The sequence below is a fragment of the Hordeum vulgare genome, chromosome 4H (assembly GCF_904849725.1).
Source record: "Hordeum vulgare subsp. vulgare chromosome 4H, MorexV3_pseudomolecules_assembly, whole genome shotgun sequence".
NCBI classification, from domain to species: domain Eukaryota; kingdom Viridiplantae; phylum Streptophyta; class Magnoliopsida; order Poales; family Poaceae; genus Hordeum; species Hordeum vulgare.
The window spans coordinates 66141502-66154263 of NC_058521.1; positions in this window are offsets into that span (position 1 = coordinate 66141502).

The window sequence follows — 12762 nt, forward strand, 5'->3', positions numbered from 1 at the left end:
TAGATGTCATGCAAATTCTTTTCCCTAAGCACGTATGACTACATACGGAATACATGCCTACATTACATTTACGAACTAGAGCTAGTTACATATCTCTCCATGTTATAATTGTTGCATGATGAATATCATCCGGCATAATTATCCATCACCGATCCAATGCCTACGAGTTTTTCCTACTGGTCCTTGCTGCGTTACTTTGCTGCTACTGTTACTATGTCACTACTGTTGTCACTGCTGCTACTGTTACTCTGTCACTACTGTTGTCACTGCTGCTACTGCTACTGTTGCTACTGTTGCTATCACACTACTTTGCTACTGATACTTTGCTGCAGATACTAAGTCTTTTAGGTGTGGTTGAATTGAAAACTCAACTGTGAATACTTGAGAATATTCTTTGGCTTCCCCTTGTGTCGAATCAACAAATTTGTGTTGAATACTCTACCCTCGAAAACTGTTGCGATCCCCTATACTTGTGGGTTATCAAGACTATTTTCTGGCGCCGTTGCTGGGGAGGCATAGATCTATTCTCTGAGTCACTTGGGATTTATGTCTGCTGGTCACTATGAGGAATCCGAGAGATCCAAAAACTAAAGTCTTGCCCTCAACTACGAGGACAGGTAAGGAACTGCCATCTAGCTCTGCACTTGATTCACCTTCAGTTTTGAGTAAGTTTGCGACACCACCTCCTGCTAGAAATTTTGATATGTCGCATGTGCTTGATGATGCTACTTATGCTATCCATGATACTTGTGATGATGCTATGCTTGATACTTCTTTGCCACTAGGTGCATTCCTTGATGCACAAATTGCTAGAGTTGCTGCTAGATGTGATGATACTTCTGAAACTGCTGAGATTATTGAAGTAGAACCTGCTTTTTCGCCTGTTAGAACTACCTCTCCTAGCTATGAATTGCCTGATATGCCTGAGGGTTATGTTATGGAGGGAGAGATAGCTGAGGACTTTATTGCTTGTAAGGATAGATATGATCTTGAGAAATTACTATGCAAGTGGAAAGAAAAATCTTTGAACGCTAGGATGAAATACGACCCGAAGTTTGCTACTTCGCCTATCTTTGTGACCGGTAAGGATTATGAATTCTCTGTCGACCCTGAGTTAATCACTCTGGTCGAATATGATCCTTTTCACGGTTACGAGTCTGAAACGGTTGTAGCACATCTTACTAAGCTGCACGATATAGCCACCCTATTCACGAGTGAGGAAAAGATCCGCCACTACCATATCCTTAAGTTGTTTCCTTTCTCGCTAAAGGATGATGCTAAGACTTGGTTCACTTCTCTTTCTCCTGGTTGTGTGTGTAGTCCCCAGGATATGATCTACTACTTCTTTGAAAAATATTTTCCTGCCCATAAGAAGCTAGCTGCCTTGCAGGAAATATATAACTTTGCGCAAGTTGAAGAAGAGAGTCTCCCACAAGCTTGGGGGAGGCTTGTCCAACTACTGAATGCTTTGCCCGATCACCCTCTTGAGAAGAATGAAATACTTGATATCTTCTATAATAGACTAACTGATTCTTCTAAGGACCACCTAGATATTGTGACGGTTGTGTTTTTAGGGAACGAACCGTAGAACAAGCTGAGATCCTATTGAATAATATCTTGTGCAATGAGAATGCTTGGACTATTCCCGAACCACCTCCGAAGCCAACTCCTAAGAAAAGAGGTATCCTATTCCTCACTCCTGAAGATATGCAAGAAGCTAAGAAATCTATGAAAAAGAAAGGCATTAAATCTGAAGATGTCAAAAATCTACCACCTATCGAAGAGATCCATGGTCTTGATAACCCGATACAGGTAGTAGAGGTAAATTCTCTTTGTAGATTCGATGAGAGTGATATTCCTTTTGATAAACCTGCTAGCTTATGCCTGGATGAATTTGATAACTTTGTTGCCAAACAACAAAGTTTGAATGATTATGTTAGCAGACAATTGGAACAGAATGCTTGTATGCTTAGTCATTTAAGTGCTTGTGTGGATAGAAACGTCAATGATCTTAAGCTTTTGAGTAAACATGCCTCTATGGTTACTACTCAAGTAGAACAAGTACTTAAGGCTCAAAATGACTTGCTCAATGAGATGAATGACAATTCTGTCAGAGTCGTCACTAGAGGCGGTAGAATGACCTAGGAACCTTTGTATCCTGAGGGTCATCCTAAGAGAATTGAACAAGATTCTCAAGGAGTTAGCGTCGAGGCACCTAGTCATCCTAGAAAGAAAAAGAAAGATGATAGGAACTTGCATGATAGCAACCCTGTTGTTGTTACACCTGAGAATCCAAACTATATCTCCGTTTCTGATGCCGAAACACAATCTGGTGATGAACATGAGCCTAGTGATAATATTGATAGTGATCTTCATGTTGATGCTCAACCTAGCAATGATAAGGATGTGGAGATTGAACCTGTTGATCTTGATAACCCACAGCCTAAGAATAAGAGATATGATAAGAATGACTTCACTGCTAGGAAGCACGGTAAATAAAGGGAACCATGGGTTCAGAAACCTATGCCCTTTCCTCCCAAACCATCCAAGAAAAAGGATGATGAGGATTTTGAGCGATTCGTTGAAATGATTAGACCTGTCTTTCTGCAAATGTGTTTGACAGATATGCTCAACATGTATCCGTATGCTAAGTACATGAAGGATATTGTGACTAATAAGAGGAGGATACCTGAGGTTGAGATTTCCACCATGCTCGCTAATTATACCTTCAAGGGTGGAACTCCTAAGAAACTAGGTGATCCCGGTGTGCCCACCATACCTTGCTCCATTAAGGGAAACTACATTAGAATTGCTTTATGCGACCTTCGATCCGGTGTTAGTGTTATGTCTCTCTCTCTCTCTCTTTATCGTAGACTTGAACTGGATAAGTTGACACCCACGGAAATCTGCTTGCAAATGGCCGACAAATCAACTGCTTTCCCTATCGGCATTTGCGAGGATGTGCCTATTGTGGTTGCTAACTTTACTATCTTAACGGAGTTTGTTATCTTGGATATCCCCGAGGATGATGCCAAGGCGGTCATCCTTGGAAGACCTTTTTAAACACTGCAGGGGCTGTTATTGATTGCAACAAAGGCAATGTCACTTTCCATGTCAACGGTAATGAGCATACGGTGCACTTTCGTAAGAAACAATATCGAGTACATTGCATCAATGCTATTGAAAAAACTTCATCGATTCTTATTGGGAGCTTTGAATGCCCTATACCTACTGTTAAGATGAAGTATGATTTGCTTGTTGGGGATATGCACATCCCCATTGAGGTAACCTAGTGACTATTCGAAAATTCTCTGTTTTTTTACGCGATTCGAAAAAGTTTGCCAAGGAGACTTGATCAACCTGATTGACGGATTTCTTTTGATGACCGTGATGGATGAATCTAAGAGTCACAGCCCTCTGTTCCAAACCTTTACCTTTGGTTGCTTAGAAGAAAAATGATAGATTTAGCTTTAGTTTTTCCTGTTTTCTACTTTTTGCGTCCCGTAGAAAAATGTCCCAAAAATAAAAGTTCTCCGAATGCCGTGAAAATCAAGTATGATTTTTTCTGGAATTTTTGAAAAAATCTAAGACGGAGAGCTAGTCAGGGGGATGCACTAGTGGGCCACAAGCCCTGGAGGTGCGAGCACCCCCCTGGCCGCGCCTACCAGGCTTGTGGGGCCCACGTGTCCCCCTCCACTTATTCCAGCTCCCATCTCCTTCTCCTACCTCTAGAAAAAATCATTTCGCAACTCAAACCCATGTTCTTGCTCTGCTTGCTCCGATTTTCGATCTCCTTGTGCAAAGCCCCATTCACCAAACTGTTTTGGGGAAATTGCTCCTTGGTATGTGACTCCTCCATTGGTCCAATTAGTTTTTACTCTAGTGCCTTATTCGTTGCGTATTTTTGCTGCCTTGGTGACCCTGTTCTTAACCTTTGCATGGTAATTTTAGCTGGTCCCAAGTAGTTTTGATGCGTAATATGGCCTCTAGGCACTTGTCGGAGTAGTTGCTATGAGTTTCGTTGAGCCTTGTTCACTTTTCCTTTGAGTTACTGAAAATTTCAGAAAAGGAAGATGTTCAGGAGAAACTAGATATATTACACACGCTACCATGGGGAGCATTCATTTTCCTGCCTTGCATTACTTTGCCCTCTTCATAGGTAGATGCATTAACGGCAAGATTGAGCATTGTCACCTCTGCGCACCTGACCTTAGTATTCTTAAGAGCGCGGTAACGGGTGATAGAAGTTTCAACATGGGAGCTATAATAGCAAGGAGGATGAATAATAATGCTAATGAAGGGGATTTCTTTGGTAGGATCTATACCACTCGCATAGAAAATTTTCTTGGAGTACCATCCGCGAAGGAGATCCCCGCTCCATACAGCTTTCCTTGATCGCGCCGCTATGACACGCTATCATTTCCTTGAGAGGGATAATCAATCCCTCCTATACAGGTTAATATTTAACCAACAGCGTGTTTTCCATATTACCCTTCCTGCTCCTGCCTTCTTTGACTTTAGGTAAAACGTAGATATTACATAACCAGAGGAGAGGCAGAGGAGTATGAGAGGGAGGCAAAGGCTGCTCGCCTCCGTGAGGCAGCTATTCAGGCAGTGGCTGTCGCGCTCCCGTACAACCCCCATTATGATTTCGGATATCGCCCGGACCAGCCATGGGAGTAGACCAACTTAGGCCAAAAGCCTAAGCTTGGGGGAGTACGTGTTTCTCACGGACTTTATATTCTTGTTCACACTTTCACTTTATTAGTCGGTGCTCACACTTTGCCACTCTATCATCCATGCTAGTTTATTTCTTTTTCTCGTTTTCTTCTCGTGTGTTTGTCTAGTTTGAGAAAGCACAAAAAGATTTCTCGTTCTTCTTTTGCTTGTTGGGAGCTTTCCCGTGTAAATAGTTTTCTTTTTCTTTGGGTCAATGTAGAAGACCATGGTTACAATGTTTAGTGGCTCTCGCATGCATATCTGTTTATGTGTCAAAGAGCCATATTACTTTGTCTTCTCCTTTGTGTTTGCTTACAGATTCCAGCTTAGTCCATTGCACGAACACTCTTATTATTGTTCACATCATTCGGTCGTGCAAGTGAAAGGCAATAATGACGATATATGATGAAAGGACTGAGCCTGGAAAAGATGGTATGAACTCAACCTATTTTGATTTTGTAAATATGACTAGCTCATCGGTCTAGATTCAGCTTTGTTGTGAGAGAAATATGTTTGCAATGACAACTTAGAGATCATAGTTTCTGATGCCATGCTTAATTAGCTAGGAGCTTATAATGGTTTGTCTTGGATGCCAACATGAATTTTGAGATGCTTATGATGTAGTATGATAGGATGGTATCCTCCTTTGAATGATCCAAGTGGCTTGACTTGGCGCATGTTTACGCATGTAGTTGAAACAAAATCAACATAGCCTCTATGATATTCATGTTCATGGTGATTTATGTCCTACTCATGCTTGCACTCAATGTTGGTTAATCTCAATGCATTTTGATGACTGTTGTCGCTCTCTAGTTGGTCGCTTCCCGGTCTTTTGCTAGCCTTCACTTGTACTAAGCGGGAATACTGCTTGTGCATCCACTTCCATAAACCCAAAGTTATTCCATATGAGTCCACCATACCTACCTATATGTGGTATCTACCTGCCGTTCCAAGTAAATTTGCATGTGCCACTCTCTAAACCTTCAAGAAATAATCTGTTTTGCATGCCCGAACTGCTCATGTGGTGACAAGTGGCGATCAGTATCTTCCATGCTAGGCGTGTTATCCTCAATATGTGTTTATTCACTATCATTCGCGAGAAAGGGGACGGTAATTGGAATGCCAAGTTCCATGCTCAAGTCGAAAAGATAATTGCAAACAAAACTCCCCCTGGATTGTTGTTGGTATGGACGGCACCCGAGTATTTGGCTAGTCGTGGAGTGTGATTGATCGGTGGTGGGGGAGTCAAAACTTTACTTTTCTGTTTGGGAACCGCCTATAGTATGTGTAGCATGGAAGATGATGAAAACTCTTGGTCATTGCGTTGACAATGAAAGCATGCCACCCAAAATTATTTATCTCTGTCTTCAAAGCTTGAGCTCTGGCACCTCTGCAAATCAATGCTTCCCTCTGCGAAGGGCATGTCTATTTATGTTCCTGTTGAGTCATCCTCTTCCTATAAAAGCACCAATTAGAGAGCACCTCTGTCATTTTTATGCTTTGCTTTTAATTGATATTGAGTATGACTGTGACTTGATCTTCTTTGCCATGAATTACAATGTTCAGTCAACCCTTGGTATTTGAAGGTGCTCTGCATTTATGTTTTGTGGTCTCAGAAAGAGCTAGCGAAATACCATCTGTTCATACTGCTTCATGATTGTTTTGATTGAAGTGTTGACGTTTGAAACTTATTATTATTGCTCGCTAGTTGATTATGCCATTGATATGAGTTCCTCTTGGGACCTAAATGTCATTGCTTATGTGGTTAGCTTATGATCTTGCTGAAAATCTGAATATGAGTTAGACATAATTGCAACAACAAGATCAAACAGAGTTCGTAAAAGTTTTTCTTTTGTCTCTTTCAGTTTGTCAACTAAATTGCTTGGGGACAAGCAAGACTTTAAGCTTGGGGGAGTTCATACGTCTCCGTCGTATCTACTTTTCCAAACTCTTTTGCCCTTGTTTTGGACTCTAATTTGCATGATTTGAATGGAACTAACACGGACTAACGCTGTTTTCAGCAGAATTGCCATGATGTTGTTTTTGCGCAGAAATAAAAGTTATCGGAATGACCTGGAAATTTACGAGGATTTTTTGTGGAATATATAAAAAATATTGGCGCAAGAATCAACTGGAGGAGTGGAGCGAGGAGCCCACAAGCCCACCAGGCGCCCCCCCCCCCTGGCTGCGCCTAGCAGGCTTGTGGGGCCCTTAGGGCTCCGCAGCCTCCAACTCCAGCTCTATTTAGTCCCTTTCGTCCGGAAAAAATCAAGGAGAAGAGTTCATCGCGTTTTACGATACGAAGGCGCCGCCACCACCTGTTCTTCCTCTGGAGGGCAGATCTCGAGTCTGTTCTGGACTCCGGAGAGGGGAGATCGTCGCCATCGTCATCACCAACCTTTCTTCATCGCGAATTCCATGATGCTCTTCATCGTTTGTGAGTAATCTCATCGTAGGCTTGCTGGACGGTGATGGGTTGGATGAGATCTATCATGTAATCGAGTTAGTCTTGATGGGGATTGATCCCTAGTATCCACTATGTTCTGAGATTGATGTTGCTACTACTTTGCCATGCTTAATGCTTGTCACTAGGGCCCGAGTGCCATGATTTCAGATCTGAACCTATTATGTTCTCATCAATATATGTGTGTTCTTGATCTTATCTTGCAAGTTGTAGTCACCTACTATGTGTTATGACCCGGCAACCCCGGAGTGACAATAGCCGGAACCACTCCCGGAGATGACCATAGTATGAGGAGTTCATGTATTCACTAAGTGCTAATGCTTTGTTCCGGTTCTCTATTAAAAGGAGAACCTTGATATCCCGTAGTTTCCATTTGGACCCCGCTGCCACGGGAGGGATGGACAATAGATGTCATGCAAATTCTTTTCCCTAAGCACGTATGACTACATACGGAATACATGCCTACATTACATTTACGAACTAGAGCTAGTTACATATCTCTCCATGTTATAACTGATGCATGATGAATATCATCCGGCATAATTATCTATCACCGGTCCAATGCCTACGAGTTTTTCCTACTGGACCTTGCTACGTTACTTTGCTGCTACTGTTACTATGTCACTACTGTTGTCACTGCTGCTACTGTTACTCTATCAGTACTATTGTCACTGTTGCTACTATTACTGTTGCTACTGTTGCTATCACACTACTTTGCTACTGATACTTTGCTGCAGATACTAAGTCTTTCAGGTGTGGTTGAATTGACAACTCAACTGCGAATACTTGAGAATATTCTTTGGCTTCCCCTTATGTCGAATCAACAAATTTGGGTTGAATACTCTACCCTCGAAAACTGTTGCGATCCCCTATACTTGTGGGTTATCAAGAGTTCTTAAGTAATATGATTAATTGAACTTATTATCATGAACGTAGTCTAAGTTGTATTTACAATAGCATGTTGTAGATCACTAGCTCGAGATGTAGCTCCCTGGTTTCAATATGTTCCTAGAGAAGCTAAGTTGAAAGACGATAGTAGCAATTATGTGGACTGGGTCCAAAAACTGAGGATTGTCCTCGATACTCACAGAAGGCATATGTCTTTGATGCACCGCTCGGTGTGCTACCCCAAGCGTCGACTGTGGATGTTGTGAACATATGACGGACACGTTTTGATGACTACGTGATAGTTTTGTGAGTAATGATTAAACAACTTAGAATTGAGGCGCCCAAGACGTTTTGAACGTCACGGAACTTATGAAATGTTCCAAGAGCTAAAATTGGGATTTCAGCCCGCCTTGAGAAGTATGAGACCTTCGACAAGTTCTTTGCCTACAAGATGAATGAGAATAGCTCAATCGTTGAGCATGTACTCAGATTGTCTGAGTGCTAGAATCGCTTGACTCGAGTGGGAGTTAATCTTCCATATGAGATAGTGATGGTTCTCCAAAGTCACTGCCACCAAGCTACTGGAGCTTCATGATGAACTATAGCATATCGGGGATGAATATGATGATCCGTGAGTTATTCGCGATGTTTGAGACCGCGAAAGTAGAAGTCAAGTGGGAGCATCAATAGTTGATGGTTAGTAAAACCACTGGTTTCGAGAATGGCAAGGGTAAGAAGGGATAATTCATGAATAGCAAATCAGTTGTTGCTCTAGTGAAGAAACCCAAGTTTGTACCCAAACCCGAGACTTAGTGCTTCTATTATGAAGGGGACGGTCACTGAAGCGGAACTACCCGATATACTTGGTAGATAAGAAGGCCGACAACATCGATAGTAATATATTTGATATATGTGTTATTGATGTTTACCTTATTAGTACTCCTAGTAGCACTTGGGTATTAGATACCGGTTTGGTTGTTAAGTGTTAGTAACTCAAAATAAAAGCTAAAGAATGAACGGATACTAGCTAAGAGCGAGGTGACGATGTGTGTTGGAAGTGATTCCAAGGTTGATATGATCAACATCGCGCGCTCCCTCTACCATCGGGATTAGTGTTGAGCCTGAATAAATGTTATTTGGTGTTTGTGTTGAGCATGAACGTGATTAGATTATGTTTATTGCAATATGGTTCTTCATTTAAGTCAGAGAATAAAGGTTATTCTGTTTACATGAATAATACCTTCAATGGTCATGCACCTAATTTGAATGGTTTATTGAATCTCGATCGTAATGATACACATGTTCATAATATTGATGCCAAAAGATGTAAGATGATAATGATAAGTACCACATGCTTGTGGCACTGCCGCTAAAAGGTCATATTGGTGTAAAGCGCATGAAGAAATTCCATGCTGATGGATCTTTGGACTCACTTGATTTTGAATCACATGAGACATGCGGACCATGCCTATTGGTGTAAAACGCATGAATAAACTCCTTATCGATGGATCTTTGGACTCACTCAATTTTTGAATCGCTTGAGAAATGCGAACCATGCCTCGCGGGCAAGATGACTGAAAGCCTCACTTTTTCTAGTAAGATGGAACGGCCATGTGATTTATTGGAAGTAATACATGTTGATGTATGCGGTCCAATAAAGTGATACAACATGCAATGGATATCATTGTTTTCCAATTTTCACTAATTATTTGAGTAGATATGAGGATATTTACTTAATGAATTACAAGTCTGAAAAATGGTTGAAAAGTTCAAGAAAATTTCAGAGTGAAGTTGATAGTCATCATAACAAGAAGATCAAGTTTCTACAATGTGATCGTGGAGGTGAATGTGTGAGTTATGAGTTTGGCACTCATTTAATACATTGTGGAAATTGTTTCACAACTCATGCCACCTCGAACACCATAGTGTGATGGTGTGTCTGTACGTCATAGTCGTGGCCTATTGGATATGATGCGTACTATGATGTCTCTCATCGATTTGCCACTATAGTTTTGGGGTTATGCATTGGAGACAACCACATTCACTTTAAATAGGGCACCATCAATTTACTTTGAGATAACATGTAACATCCCAAAATTATAAATTTTGGATGTTAATATAAATATTAGATTGATTGTTTGTTTGTTTGCTGAGTGACTGAAACTTGTGTGAAATTTGAAACTTTTTGAAACTTTTGAATGAGAGGGAATAAAATGACTTTCCCCTTCTCCGGTGAATTCAAATTCAATCTTTTAAAAGCAACGAGAGAAGATGACATGACTTCTTCAACTATAAATAATTTGAACGGAGATATTTGCATTTGAATTCTTTTGCATTTCCATTCGTTTTCTTCGTGCAAGAAATGCCGGGAAATACATTCTAAAGAGCGGAGGAACATGACCCTCAAATACCCGGGCATTTTGAAAGTCATTTGAACCCTAAAACTTAGAGTGTCATTTGAAAATTATTTGCAAAAGAAAATAAACCTTTTAGGCAATTTTGTGAAAATATTTTTTTCTGAAGTTTTTATTTTTGCCGTGGAAAAATGCCCATCATCTATATTTTATTTTTCTGATAATTTTAGTATATAAAAACTCTTTATTCCGAATTGATTTGATTTCCTTTTTATCGTTTTAGTTTCCTAGTTTTGAAAATAGGAAAGGAATCGTTTTTATTAGGAAAAACCTGCTGGCCCATTAAGACACTTTCCTATTTGGCCCAACCTACATCATCTCCTACCTCCATCTCTTCTTCACGTGACAGAACTTGCCTTCCATGGAGGGAAGAATCCCCACCTCCGGGATTCGCGAAATCCTTTCCTTCCCAGCGCCTCTCGTCGCCTCTATAAGAAGCCCCTGCGCCTCCTCGTTCCATTCCCGTTGAAAACTTCCCCTCTCCTCGCCTCTAACTCGCGCACCCCTCGCCGGAGTTGTCACCGGAAAACTTGCCAGAAAACTCACAGGAGCTCCACCCTTCGGCCCCCTCCCTGCACCTCCTCCACCTCACCTCCCTCCACCGTGCCACCCCACCACTTCGGCCCCCTTCCCCACCCCTCGCCGGCCCCTCCCCACCCCACCGGAGCTCCACCACGACCAGCCCCATCGGCCACCAGCACGGGAGCAATCTCCCAGCCATGGTAAGGCTCCATCCCCCTCCTGTTTCTTTTTGTTTTATGTAGTAGCCCTTAGATCTTAGATGTAGGGTATAGATTAGATCCTATAGTACCCCTTCGGTTTAGAGTAGAAAACCGGCGGTTTTTAGTTCACTTATGTTTTAACCAGCGAGTTTTGTTAGCCTTAGCCGTTTGCTCCAAACGTTGCAACAAACACACCCCTCGGCCTATCGTAGCACGCCACGTCTACCCCCTATTTGTTAGCTAGTCAACTTCAGTTTTTCTGCCTAAATTGCAAAAACAGAAAGTTTATGTTTTGTTTTGGCCACAACTTTTGATCCCGAAGTCCAATGACATTGATTCTTTTTCGAGTAGCTCACAAATTTCCTGTAGTCTTTAAAAACATATAATTTGTCTATGTTTGAAATTTTCAAATATAAGTTAGATCAGATTTAGTTTAAACCTTGTTTTCCCTATTCCAGGAGTTCAAAATAGCTTTTAATTTGATTCCTTTTGGTCCTGATCACTAGTGATCTTATTTATCAGTGGTAAAAATTTCAGATTTGTTTGAGTATTTTAGCTCACTATTTCATGTGAAACAATTTCTGTTTCACCTCTTTTAGGATTTCGGCTAATTCCTTATCTATTTTTGTTTTAAAATATTTTCTTTATTATTTCAGAAAGATTATTATGTTTTGTTTGTGTTAGTTAAACAGTAGTTTTGCAACAAGTTTTTATTTTATTTTTATTTGTTTTCATGAAATCAATTCTAGTTCCTTAGTAACTTGCAATTGGTTTCTGCACTGTTTCAAATCCCGTTTGGGAATACTTTCAAAAGGTTTTGTGAAAAATACTTTACTTTATCTTTGTTAAACTTATATCTTAGTTCCTTGTTATTATTTTCTGTTAGACAAAAATCATTTAGTGTTTGACGTAGTAGAAGACTCCCTAGTCTTATTTGAAGTTTCTTTCGGATTCCTATTCGCTCTCTCTTTTGTTTTGATTGCTAGAATGATTGCTAGTATGAGTGCTTATGTGAATGATATGTTTGTTATATAGATTTCATCGGAGAGTGACGAGTAGTCTATCAAGTTATTTTTCTCGAGAAATTCTTCTTCGTCAACATCACCAGGCAAGTCACTTTGATCATACTATCACCTATGTTTTATGCATCGTAGTTCTACCATCCTATGCCCAATTGCATGCTGAGTAGGTACTTGGAAATTCTAGTATAAATTGTAGTATCATGTGCTAGGCACACAACAACCCCGATACTTGGCCCTGGGATGACAAATTTCATATTGCTATGCTTGAGTAGACGGGATTTCAGTTGAGTGCATAACACGAGTGATGCGAGGTTGATTAAATAATCAAGACCGGTTAAGACAAGATTTTCAAGACCTCGGACGCAAGGCAACACTGGGTGAAGGACGGTTGATCGGCTCCGTGGAAAACCCAGTGGATGCCCGGGATGCTGGGGACGGCCATGACATCCTGCGGAAAGCTTCACCCAGGCTCAAAGAGACGGACGGATATTTTCAAGACCCAAGGCTTACCTGCACAGCCACAAGTCATTATG